General features: G+C 49.7%; 1 protein-coding gene across 5 annotated transcripts in view; it reads left to right on the top strand.

The window, feature by feature from the left end:
* The window catches only part of LOC132828850 (disintegrin and metalloproteinase domain-containing protein 10-like), a 143147-nt gene that overhangs the window by 24270 nt on the left and 106371 nt on the right, over positions 1 to 12506 (top strand). The gene's annotated exons all lie outside the window — the stretch shown is intronic.

The raw sequence follows: 12506 nt of genomic DNA on the forward strand, positions 1-12506 counted from the left end.
GACCCTCCACTCCCTAACACCAGAAACAAGCACAGCATTTTACAGCGTCCACGATAGCAGCAGTAGCTTCCTCAGCAGCAGTCCCAAGTCCACATTCACTCTCTCCTAGACTTTCCCACCCTGTCTCAGGGAGGGTATGGCCCAACCTCCCCTCTCCACCCCTCACTGCCCCACCCACCCCTCACTGCCCCACCCACCCCTCACTGCCCACCATCCTCACTGCCCCCATCCTCACTGCCCCCACCCCCCACTGTCCCCCATCCTCACTGCCCCACCTCTCACTGCCCCCCATCCTCACTGCCCCCACCCCTCACTGCCCGCCATCCACACTGCGCCCACCCCTCACTGTCCCCCATCCTCACTGCCCCACCTCTCACTGCCCCCCATCCTCACTGCCCCCACCCCTCACTGCCCGCCATCCACACTGCGCCCACCCCTCACTGCCACTCCATCCTCACTGCCCCCACCCCTCACTGCCCGCCATCCACACTGCGCCCACCCCTCACTGTCCCCCATCCTCACTGCCCCACCTCTCACTGCTCCCCATCCTCACTGCCCCCACCCCTCACTGTCCCCCATCCTCACTGCCCCACCTCTCACTGCCCCCCATCCTCACTGCCTCCACCCCTCACTGCCCGCCATCCACACTGCGCCCACCCCTCACTGCCACTCCATCCTCACTGCCCCCACCCCTCACTGCCCGCCATCCACACTGCGCCCACCCCTCACTGTCCCCCATCCTCACTGCCCCACCTCTCACTGCTCCCCATCCTCACTGCCCCCACCCCTCACTGCCCGCCATCCACACTGCGCCCACCCCTCACTGCCCGCCATCCGCACTGCCCCCACCCCTCACTGCCCCCCATCTTCACTGCCCCCACCTCTCACTGCCCCCCATCCGCACTGCCCCCACCCCTCACTGCCCCCCATCCTCACTGCCCCCACCCCTCACTGCCCGCCATCCGCACTGCCCCCACCCCTCACTGCCCCCATCCTCACTGCCCCCACCCCTCACTGTCCGCCATCCGCACTGCCCCCACCCCTCACTGCCCCCATCCTCACTGCCCCCACCCCTCACTGCCCGCCATCCTCACTGCCCCCACCCCTCACTGCCCCCATCCTCACTGCCCCCACCCCTCACTGCCCGCCATCCTCACTGCCCCACCTCTCTGCCCCCATCCTCACTGGCCCCACCCCTCACTGCCCCCCATCCTCACTGCCCCCATCCCTCACTGCCCGCCATCCGCACTGCCCCCACCCCTCACTGCCCCCATCCTCACTGCCCCCCACCCCTCACTGCCCCCCATCTTCACTGCCCCCACCCCTCACTGCCCCCATCCTCACTGCCCCCCCACCCCTCACTGCCCCCATCCTCACTGCCCCCCCACCCCTCACTGCCCCCATCCTCACTGCACCCCCCAACCCCTCACTGCCCCCCTCCCCAGCCCCTGTCTAATTTACTCTTCCCAACACGAACCCTATGATCTCTGAAGGTGGTTGGGTTTAGGACATTACCCTGAGGAACTCCTGCAGAGACGCCCTGGAGCTGAGATGACAGACCTCCAACATCAACAACCACCTTCCTTGTGCCAAAACAAGGAAGTGTCAAGTCCCATGACAATGCCCGCTAATGCCAGTTTTGTGAGGACTCCTTGATGCCCCACTTAGCTGAATGCCAGCCTTGATGTCCATCTCCCCTCCCCTCTGGAATTCAGCTCTATTGTCCATGTTTGAACCAAGGCTGGAATGGGATCAGGAGCTGAGTGGCCCTGATGGAACCCAAACTGTGCAGTTTACTATTGCGTTGGTACCTGCTGAATGTGCATCACTGGAGAGGAGACTCGTGAGGTGGGGATTGGCTTGATGGGATTTGTGTTGTGGGAGTGGCAGAGACATAATCATTGGTGACCTTTAAGCGGCAATTGGATAGGTACGTGGATAGGTGCTTAAGCTAGGACAAATGTTCGGCACAACATCGTGGGCCGAAGAGCCTGTTCTGTGCTGTATTGTTCTATGTTCTATGTTCTAACATTGAGCTACTGGGAGCAATGGTTTTCTGAGTGGATTAGCAACTCAGAAGGTAGGCTCAGGTACGATTCGCAGGTCAGCAATTGCTGATACTTTCTGATGAACAGGGGGCCGAAGTGTCAAGAATTGGAAATTTAGGGGGTGCATTAAATGTAATTAGGGGGGTGGGGGTCAATGTTTCCAGGAGCAGAGGGGATTGAGGTGTAGATTTGGGCAGCACGGTGGCACAGTGGTTAGCACTGCTGCCTCACAGCGCCAGGGACCTGGGTTCAATTCCCGCCTCAGGCGACTGACTGTGTGGAGTTTGCACATTCTCCCCGTGTCTGCGTGGGTTTCCTCCGGGTGCTCCGGTTTCCTCCCACAGTCCAAAGATGTGCGGGTCAGGTGAATTGGCCATGCTAAATTGCCTGTAGTGTTAGGTGGATTAGTCAGGAGTAAATATAGGGGGTGTGGGTTTCTCTTTGGAGGGTCGGTGTGGACTTGTTGGGCTGAAGGGCCTGTTTCCACACTGTAAGTAAGTAATCTAATCACATACAGTGCAGCAGTTCACCCCCAACTTCGCAAAGAGAGACAGGAAACAAATGCGGGCCAGTCACTGATGGCCCCATCCCATGGATATGAACAACAGTAATGAGTGAGGTCAGAGCTACACTCAGCCTTACCCCATCAGACCTTCCACTAAATCAATGCCGCTGTCTCTCTCTCTCTCCAATAACCTCAGTCTCCAAGGGGAGAGCCTCCCTCCATGTCGGAGGTAAGTGTTGGTTCAGAGGGGGGGGGGCTGGTGCATTGTTTTGCACAGGCTCAGGATGAACACAGTCACTCCCTGGTTAAACATGAGTGTAAGGCAGTGGTTTACCTACAGGGTTAAACAATCTCAGACACAGATCAATGCCAAAGCTGCTCACCACCATCAGGAGATCCCTCTCAGCCAATTAGGGCTGATGCTTAGTGAAAAAAAACTCAGCCTTCCAATGTAAAGTCCCTTGGGAATGCCTGGAATGGGTGGGTGTGCACTCCCTGTGACCTTATGACCGTAAGTCCTGGCACTGACTGACGCCCGCCCCACACCCACAACGCAGCGTGCAGCGGGATGAGGGGAATTTGTTCCTTGCTGTAAAACAGCTGGAAAGGGAACACACAGCTCAGTGTGAGCTTCACTGACGGACCCACAGCATTCCGCCCTGCTCTTGTTCCGAGGCAATGTCACTCGTACAGCGCTGTATTACACAGGCTGTATTACACAGGGCTATATTACACAGGGCTGTATTACACAGGGCTGTTTTACATAGGGCAGTATTACACAGAGCTGTATTACACAGGGCTGTATTACACAGGGCTGTATTACACAGGCTGTATTACACAGGGCTGTATTACATAGGGCTATATTACACAGGGCTGTATTACACAGGGCTGTATTACATAGGGCAGTATTACACAGAGCTGTATTACACAGGGCTGTATTACATAGGGCTATATTACACAGGGCTGTATTACACAGGGCTGTTTTACATAGGGCAGTATTACACAGAGCTGTATTACACAGAGCTGTATTACACAGGGCTGTATTATGCAGGGCTGTATTACACAGGGATGTATTACACAGAGCTGTATTACACAGAGCTGTATTACACAGGGCTGTATTACATAGGGCTCTATTACACAGGGTTGTATTACACAGAGCTGTATTACACAGGGCTATACTACACAGGGCTGTATTACACAGGGCTGTATTACACAGAGGGGTATTACACAGGGCTGTATTACACAGAGCTGTATTACACAGGGCTGTATTACATAGGGCACTAATACACAGGGTTGTATTGCACAGAGCTGTATTATACAGGGCAGTATTACACAGGGCTATATGACACAGGGCTGTATTACACAGAGCTGTATTACATAGGGCTGTATTGCACAGAGCTGTATTACACAGGGCTATATTACACAGTGCTGCATTACACAGTGCTGTATTACGCAGGGCTGTATTACACAGGGCAGTATTGCACAGGGCTGTATTAAACAGAGCTGTATTACACAGGGCTGTGTTACTCAGGGCTGTATTACACAGGCTGTATTACACAGGGCTGTTTTACTCAGGGCTGTATTACACAGGGCTGTATTACACAGGGCTGTGTTACACAGGGCTGTTTTACACAGGGCTGCATTACACAGGGCTGCATTACACAGGGCTGTATTACACAGGGCTGTATTACACAGAGCTGTATTACACAGGGCTGTATTACACAGGGCTGTATTACACAGGGCTATATTACACAGAGCTGTATTACACTGGGCTGTATTACACTGAGCTGTATTACATAGGTCTCTATTACACAGGGTTGTATTACACAGAGCTGTATTACACAGAGCAGTATTATACAGGGCTATATTACACAGGGCTGTATTACACAGAGGTGTATTACACAGAGCTATATTACACAGAGCTGTATTACGTAGGGACATATTACACAGGGCTGTATTACATCGGGCTATATTACACAGGGCTGTATTACATCGGGCTGTATTACACTGGTCTGTATTACTCAGGGCTGTATTACACTGGTCTGTATTACACAGGGCTGTATTACACAGAGCTGTATTACACAGGGCTGTATTACACAGGGCTGTATTACACAGAGCTGTATTACACAGGGCTGTATTACACAGGGCTATGTTACACAGGGCTGTGTTACTCAGGGCTGTATTACACAGGCAGTATTACACAGGGCTGTATTACACAGGGCTGTATTACACAAAGATGTATTACACAGAGCTGTATCATGAAGGGATGTATTACACAGGGCTGTATTACACAGGGCTGTATTACACAGGGCCGTTTTACATAGGGCTGTATTACACAGGGCTGTATTACACAGGGCTGTATTACACAGAGCTGTATTACGCAGGGCTGTATTACACAGAGCTGTATTACACAGGGCTATATTACACAGGGCTGTATTACACAGGGTTGTATTACACAGAGCTGTATTACACAGAGCTGTATTACACAGGGCTGTATTACATAGGGCTGTATTACACAGGGTTGTATTACACAGAGCTGTATTACACAGAGCAGAATTACACAGGGCTGTATTACACAGGGCTATATTATACAAAGGTGTATTACACAGAGCTGTATTACACAGAGCTGTATTACGTAGGGATGTATTACACAGGGCTGTATTACATAGGGCTGTATTACACAGTGCTGTATTACATCCGGATGTATTACACAGGGCTGTATTACACAGGGCTGTATTACATAGGGCTGTAGTACACAGTGCTGTTTTACATAGGGCTGTATTACATAGGGCTGTAGTACACAGGGCTGTATTACAAAGGGCTGTATTACACAGAGATGTATTGCACAGGGCTGTATTACACATTGCTATATTACACAGGCCTGTATTACGCAGGGCTGTATTACACAGAGCTGTATTACATTGGGCAGTACTACAGAGGGCTGTATTAGACAGGGCTGTAGTACACAGAGCTGTAGTACACAGGGCTGTATTACGCAGAGCTGTATTACTCAGACCTGTATTACGTAGGGATGTATTGCACAGGGCTGTCTTACATAGGGCTGTATTACACAGGGCTGTATTACACAGAGCTGTATTACACAGGGCTGTTTTACATAGGGCTGTATTACATAGGGCTGTAGTACACAGGGCTGTATTACACAGGGCTGTATTACACAGAGATGTATTGCACAGGGCTATATTACACAGTGCTGTATTACACAGGGCTGTATTACACAGGGCTGTATTTCACAGAGCTGTATTACACAGAGCTGTATTACACAGGGCTGTTTTACATAGGGCTGTATTACATAGGGCTGTAGTACACAGGGCTGTATTACACAGGGCTGTATTACACAGAGATGTATTGCACAGGGCTCTATTACACAGGGTTGTATTACACAGAGCTGTATTACACAGGGCTGTACTACATAGGGATGTATTACACAGGGCTGTATTACATAGGACTGTATTACACAGGGCTGTATTACATCGCGCTGTATGTCACTGGGTTGTATTGCACAGAGCTGTACTACACAGGACTAAATTACACAGTGCTGTATTACACAGGGCTGTATTACACAGGGCTGGATTACACAGGGCTGTATTACACAGGGCTATATTACACAGAGCTGTATTACACTGGGCTGTATTACACTGAGCTGTATTACACGGGGCTGTATTACACAGGGCTGTGTTACTCAGGGCTGTATTTCACAGGGCAGTATTGCACAGGGCTGTATTAAACAAAGCTGTATTACACATGGCTGTATTGCATCTGGCAGAATTACACAGATCTGTGTTACACAGGGCAGTATTACACAGGGCTGTATTACACAGGGCTGTATTACACAGGGCTGTATTACACAGGGCTGTGTTACACAGGGCTGTTTTACACAGGGCTGTATTACACAGGGCTGTATTACACAGGGCTGTATTATGCAGAGCTGTATTGCACAGGGCTGTATTACACAGTGCTGTATTACATCCGGATGTATTACACAGGGCTGTATTACACAGGGCTGTATTACACAGGGCTGTTTTACATAGGGCTGTATTACATAGGGCTGAAGTACACAGGGCTGTATTACACAGGGCTGTATTACACAGAGATGTATTGCACAGAGCTATATTACACAGTGCTGTATTACACAGGGCTGTATTACACAGGGCTGTATTACACAAAGCTGTATTACACAGTGCTGTATTACACAGCGCAGTATTGCACAGGGCTGTATTACGCAGGGCTGTATTACACAGAGCTGTATTACACAGGGCTGTACTACATAGGGATGTATTACACAGGGCTGTATTACATAGGACTGTATTACACAGGGCTGTATTACATCGCGCTGTATGTCACTGGGTTGTATTACACAGAGCTGTACTACACAGGACTAAATTACACAGGGCTGTATTGCACAGGGCTGTATTACACAGGGCTGTGTGACTCAGGGCTGTATTACACAGGGCAGTATTGCACAGGGCTGTATTACACAGGCCTGTATTACACAGGGCTGTGTTACTCAGGGCTGTATTTCACAGGGCAGTATTGCACAGGGCTGTATTAAACAGAGCTGTATTATACATGGCTGTATTACACCTGGCTGTATTACACAGAGCTGTGTTACACAGGGCAGTATTACACAGGGCTGTATTACACAGGGCTCTATTACATAGGGCTCTATTACACAGGGTTGTATTACACAGAGCTGTATTACACAGAGCAGTATTACACAGGGCTATATTACACAGGGCTGTATTACACAGAGGTGTATTACACAGAGCTATATTACACAGGGCTGTATTACACAGGGCTGTATTACACAGAGCTGTATTACACAGGGCTGTATTACACAGGGCTGTGTTACACAGGGCTGTGTTACTCAGGGCTGTATTACACAGAGCTGTATTACACAGGGTTGTATTACACAGAGCTGTATTACACAGGGCTGTATTACACAGGGCTGTATTACACAGAGCTGTATTACACAAAGATGTGTTACACAGAGCTGTATTATGTGGGAAGTATTACACAGAGCTGTATTACACAGGGCTGTTTTACATAGGGCTGTATTAGACAGGGCTGTATTACACAGGGCTGTATTACATAGGACTGTATTACACAGGGCTGTATTACATCGTGCTGTATGTCACTGGGTTGTATTACACAGAGCTGTACTACACAGGACTAAATTACACAGGGCTGTATTACACAGGGCTGTATTACACAGGGCTGTGTGACTCAGGGCTGTATTACACAGAGCTGTATTACACAGGGTTGTATTACACAGAGCTGTATTACACAGGGCTGTATTACACAGGGCTGTATTACACAGAGCTGTATTACACAGGGCTGTATTACACAGGGCTATGTTACACAGGGCTGTGTTACTCAGGGCTGTATTACACAGGCTGTATTACACAGGGCTGTTTTACTCAGGGCTGTATTACACAGAGCAGTATTACACAGGGCTGTATTACACAGGGCTGTATTACACAAAGATGTATTACACAGAGCTGTATTATGTAGGGATGTATTACACAGGGCAGTATTACACAGGGCTGTATTACACAGGGCTGTTTTACATAGGTCTGTATTACACAGAGCTTTATTACACAGGGCTATATTACACAGGGCTGTATTACACAGGGTTGTATTACACAGCTGCAAATGTGTTGCTGGTCAAAGCACAGCAGGTTAGGCAGCATCTCAGGAATAGAGAATTCGACGTTTCGAGCATAAGCCCTTCATCAGGAATAAGAGAGAGAGCCAAGCAGGCTGAGATAAAAGGTAGGGAGGAGGGACTAGGGGGAGGGGCGATGGAGGTGGGATAGGTGGAAGGAGGTCAAGGTGAGGGTGATAGGCCGGAGTGGGGGGGGGGCGGAGAGGTCAGGAAGAGGATTGCAGGTTAGGAGGGCGGTGCTGAGTTGAGGGAACCGACTGAGACAAGGTGGGGGGAGGGGAAATGAGGAAGCTGGAGAAATCTGAATTCATACCTTGTGGTTGGAGGGTTCCCAGGCGGAAGATGAGGCGCTCCTCCTCCAGCCGTCGTGTAGTTGTGTTCTGCCGGTGGAGGAGTCCAAGGACCTGCATGTCCTCGGTGGAGTGGGAGGGGGAGTTAAAGTGTTGAGCCACGGGGTGATTGGGTTGGTTGGTTCGGGCGGCCCAGAGGTGTTCTCTGAAGCGTTCCGCAAGTAAGCGGCCTGTCTCACCAATATAGAGGAGGCCACATCGGGTGCAGCGGATGCAATAGATGATGTGTGTGGAGGTACAGGTGAACTTGTGGCGGATATGGAAGGATCCCTTGGGGCCTTGGAGGGAAGTGAGGGAGGAGGTGTGGGCGCAAGTTTTACATTTCCTGCGGTTGCAGGGGAAGGTGCCGGGGGTGGAGGTTGGGTTGGTGGGGGGTGTGGATCTGACAAGGGAGTCACGAAGGGAGTGGTCCTTGCGGAACGCTGATAGGGGAGGGGAGGGAAATATATCCTTGGTGGTGGGGTCCGTTTGGAGGTGGCGGAAATGGCGGCGGATAATACGTTGTATGCGCAGGTTGGTGGGGTGGTAGGTGAGAACCAGTGGGGTTCTGTCTTGGTGGCGGTTGGAGGAGCGGGGCTCAAGGGCGGAGGAGCGGGAAGTGGAGGAGATGCGGTGGAGGGCATCGTCGACCACGTCTGGGGGGAATCTGCGGTCCTTGAAGAAGGAGGCCATCTGGGCTGTGCGGTGTTGGAATTGGTCCTCCTGGGAGCAGATGCGGCGGAGACGAAGGAATTGGGAATATGGGGTGGCGTTTTTACAGGGGGCAGGGTGGGAGGAGGTGTAGTCCAGGTAGCTGTGGGAGTCAGTCGGTTTATAATAGATGTCTGTGTTGAGTCGGTCGCCCGAGATAGAAATGGAAAGGTCTAGGAAGGGGAGGGAGGAGTCTGAGACAGTCCAGGTGAATTTGAGGTCGGGATGGAAGGTGTTAGTAAAGTTGATGAACTGTTCAACCTCCTCGTGGGAGCACGAGGCAGCGCCGATACAGTCATCCATGTAGCGGAGGAAAAGGTGGGGGGTGGTGCCAGTGTAGTTGCGGAAGATGGACTGTTCCACATATCCTACGAAGAGACAGGCATAGCTGGGGCCCATGCGGGTGCCCATGGCAACTCCTTTAGTTTGGAGGAAGTGGGAGGATTGAAAAGAGAAGTTATTCAGGGTGAGGACCAGTTCAGTCAGTCGAAGGAGGGTGTCAGTGGAAGGGTACTGGTTGGTGCGGCGGGAAAGGAAGAAGCGGAGGGCTTTGAGTCCTTCGTGATGGGGGATGGAGGTGTACAGGGACTGGATGTCTATAGTGAAAATAAGGCGTTGGGGACCGGGGAAGCGAAAATCCTGGAGGAGGTGGAGGGCGTGGGTGGTGTCCCGAACGCAGGTGGGGAGTTCTTGGACTAAAGGGGACAGGACCGTGTCGAGGTATTGGGAGATGAGTTCGGTGGGGCAGGAGCAGGGCTGTGTCACTCAGGGCTGTATTTCACAGGGCAGTATTGCACAGGGCTGTATTAAACAGAGCTGTATTATACATGGCTGTATTACACCTGGCTGTATTACACAGAGCTGTGTTACACAGGGCAGAATTACACAGGGCTGTATTACACAGGGCTGTATTACATAGGGCTCTATTACACAGGGTTGTATTACACAGAGCTGTATTACACAGAGCAGTATTACACAGGGCTATATTACACAGGGCTGTATTACACAGAGGTGTATTACACAGAGCTATATTACACAGAGCTGTATTACGGAGGGACATATTACACAGGGCTGTATTACATAGGGCTGTATTACACAGGGCTGTATTACATCGGGCTGTATTACACTGGTCTGTATTACTCAGGGCTGTATTACACAGAGCTGTATTACACAGGGTTGTATTACACAGAGCTGTATTACACAGGGCTGTATTACACAGGGCTGTATTACACAGAGCTGTATTACACAGGGCTGTATTACACAGGGCTGTGTTACACAGGGCTGTGTTACTCAGGGCTGTATTACACAGGCTGTATTACACAGGGCTGTTTTACTCAGGGCTGTATTACACAGAGCAGTATTACACAAGGCTGTATTACACAGGGCTGTATTACACAAAGATGTGTTACACAGAGCTGTATTATGTGGGAAGTATTACACAGGGCTGTATTACACAGGGCTGTTTTACATAGGGCTGTATTAGACAGGGCTGTATTACACAGGGCTGTATTACACAGAGCTTTATTACACAGGGCTATATTACACAGGGCTGTATTACACAGGGTTGTATTACACAGAGCTGTATTGCACAGAGCTGTATTACACAGGGCTGTATTACATAGTGCTGTATTACTCAGAGCACTATTACGCAGAGCTATATTACACAGGGCTGTCTTACATAGGGCTGTATTACACAGGGCTGTATTACACATGGCTGTATTACACAGAGCTGTATTACACAGGGCTGTATTACGCAGGGCTGTGTTACACAGGGCTGTATTACACAGGGCTGTATTACACAGGGATGTATTACACAGGGCTGTGTTACGCAGGGCTGTATTACACAGAGCTGTATTACACAGGGCTGTACTACACAGGGATGTATTACACAGGGCTGTACTACACAGGACTAAATTACACAGGGCTGTATTACACAGGTCTGTATTACACAGGGCTGTGTGATTCAGGGCTGTATTACACAGGGCAGTATTGCACAGGGCTGTATTACACAGGCCTGTATTACACAGGGCTGTATTACACAGGGCTGTGTTACTCAGGGCTGTATTTCACAGGGCAGTATTGCACAGGGCTGTATTAAACAGAGCTGTATTACACATGGCTGTATTACACCTGGCTGTATTACACAGAGCTGTGTTACACAGGGCAGTATTACACAGGGCTGTATTACACAGGGCTGTATTACATAGGGCTCTATTACACAGGGCTATATTACACAGGGCTGTATTACACAGAGGTGTATTACACAGAGCTATATTACACAGAGCTGTATTACGGAGGGACATATTACACAGGGCTGTATTACATAGGGCTGTATTACACAGGGCTGTATTACATCGGGCTGTATTACACTGGTCTGTATTACTCAGGGCTGTATTACACAGAGCTGTATTACACAGGGTTGTATTACACAGAGCTGTATTACACAGGGCTGTATTACACAGGGCTGTATTACACAGAGCTGTATTACACAGGGCTGTATTACACAGGGCTATGTTACACAGGGCTGTGTTACTCAGGGCTGTATTACACAGGCTGTATTACACAGGGCTGTTTTACTCAGGGCTGTATTACACAGAGCAGTATTACACAAGGCTGTATTACACAGGGCTGTATTACACAAAGATGTATTACACAGAGCTGTATTATGTAGGGATGTATTACACAGGGCAGTATTACACAGGGCTGTATTACACAGGGCTGTTTTACATAGGTCTGTATTAGACAGGGCTGTATTACACAGGGCTGTATTACACAGGGCTGTATTACTCAGGGCTGTATTTCACAGGGCAGTATTGCACAGGGCTGTATTAAACAGAGCTGTATTACACAGGGCTGTATTACACCTGGCTGTATTACACAGAGCTGTGTTACACAGGGCAGTATTACACAGGGCTGTATTACACAGGGCTGTATTACATAGGGCTCTATTACACAGGGCTATATTACACAGGGCTGTATTACACAGAGGTGTATTACACAGAGCTATATTACACAGAGCTGTATTACGGAGGGACATATTACACAGGGCTGTATTACATAGGGCTGTATTACACAGGGCTGTATTACATCGGGCTGTATTACACTGGTCTGTATTACTCAGGGCTGTATTACACAGAGCTGTATTACACAGGGTTGTATTACACAGAGCTGTATTACACAGGGCTGTATTACACAGGGCTGTATTACACAGAGCTGTATTACACAGG

Source organism: Hemiscyllium ocellatum, chromosome 28 (genome assembly GCF_020745735.1).
Source record: "Hemiscyllium ocellatum isolate sHemOce1 chromosome 28, sHemOce1.pat.X.cur, whole genome shotgun sequence".
In the NCBI taxonomy this organism is placed as follows: domain Eukaryota; kingdom Metazoa; phylum Chordata; class Chondrichthyes; order Orectolobiformes; family Hemiscylliidae; genus Hemiscyllium; species Hemiscyllium ocellatum.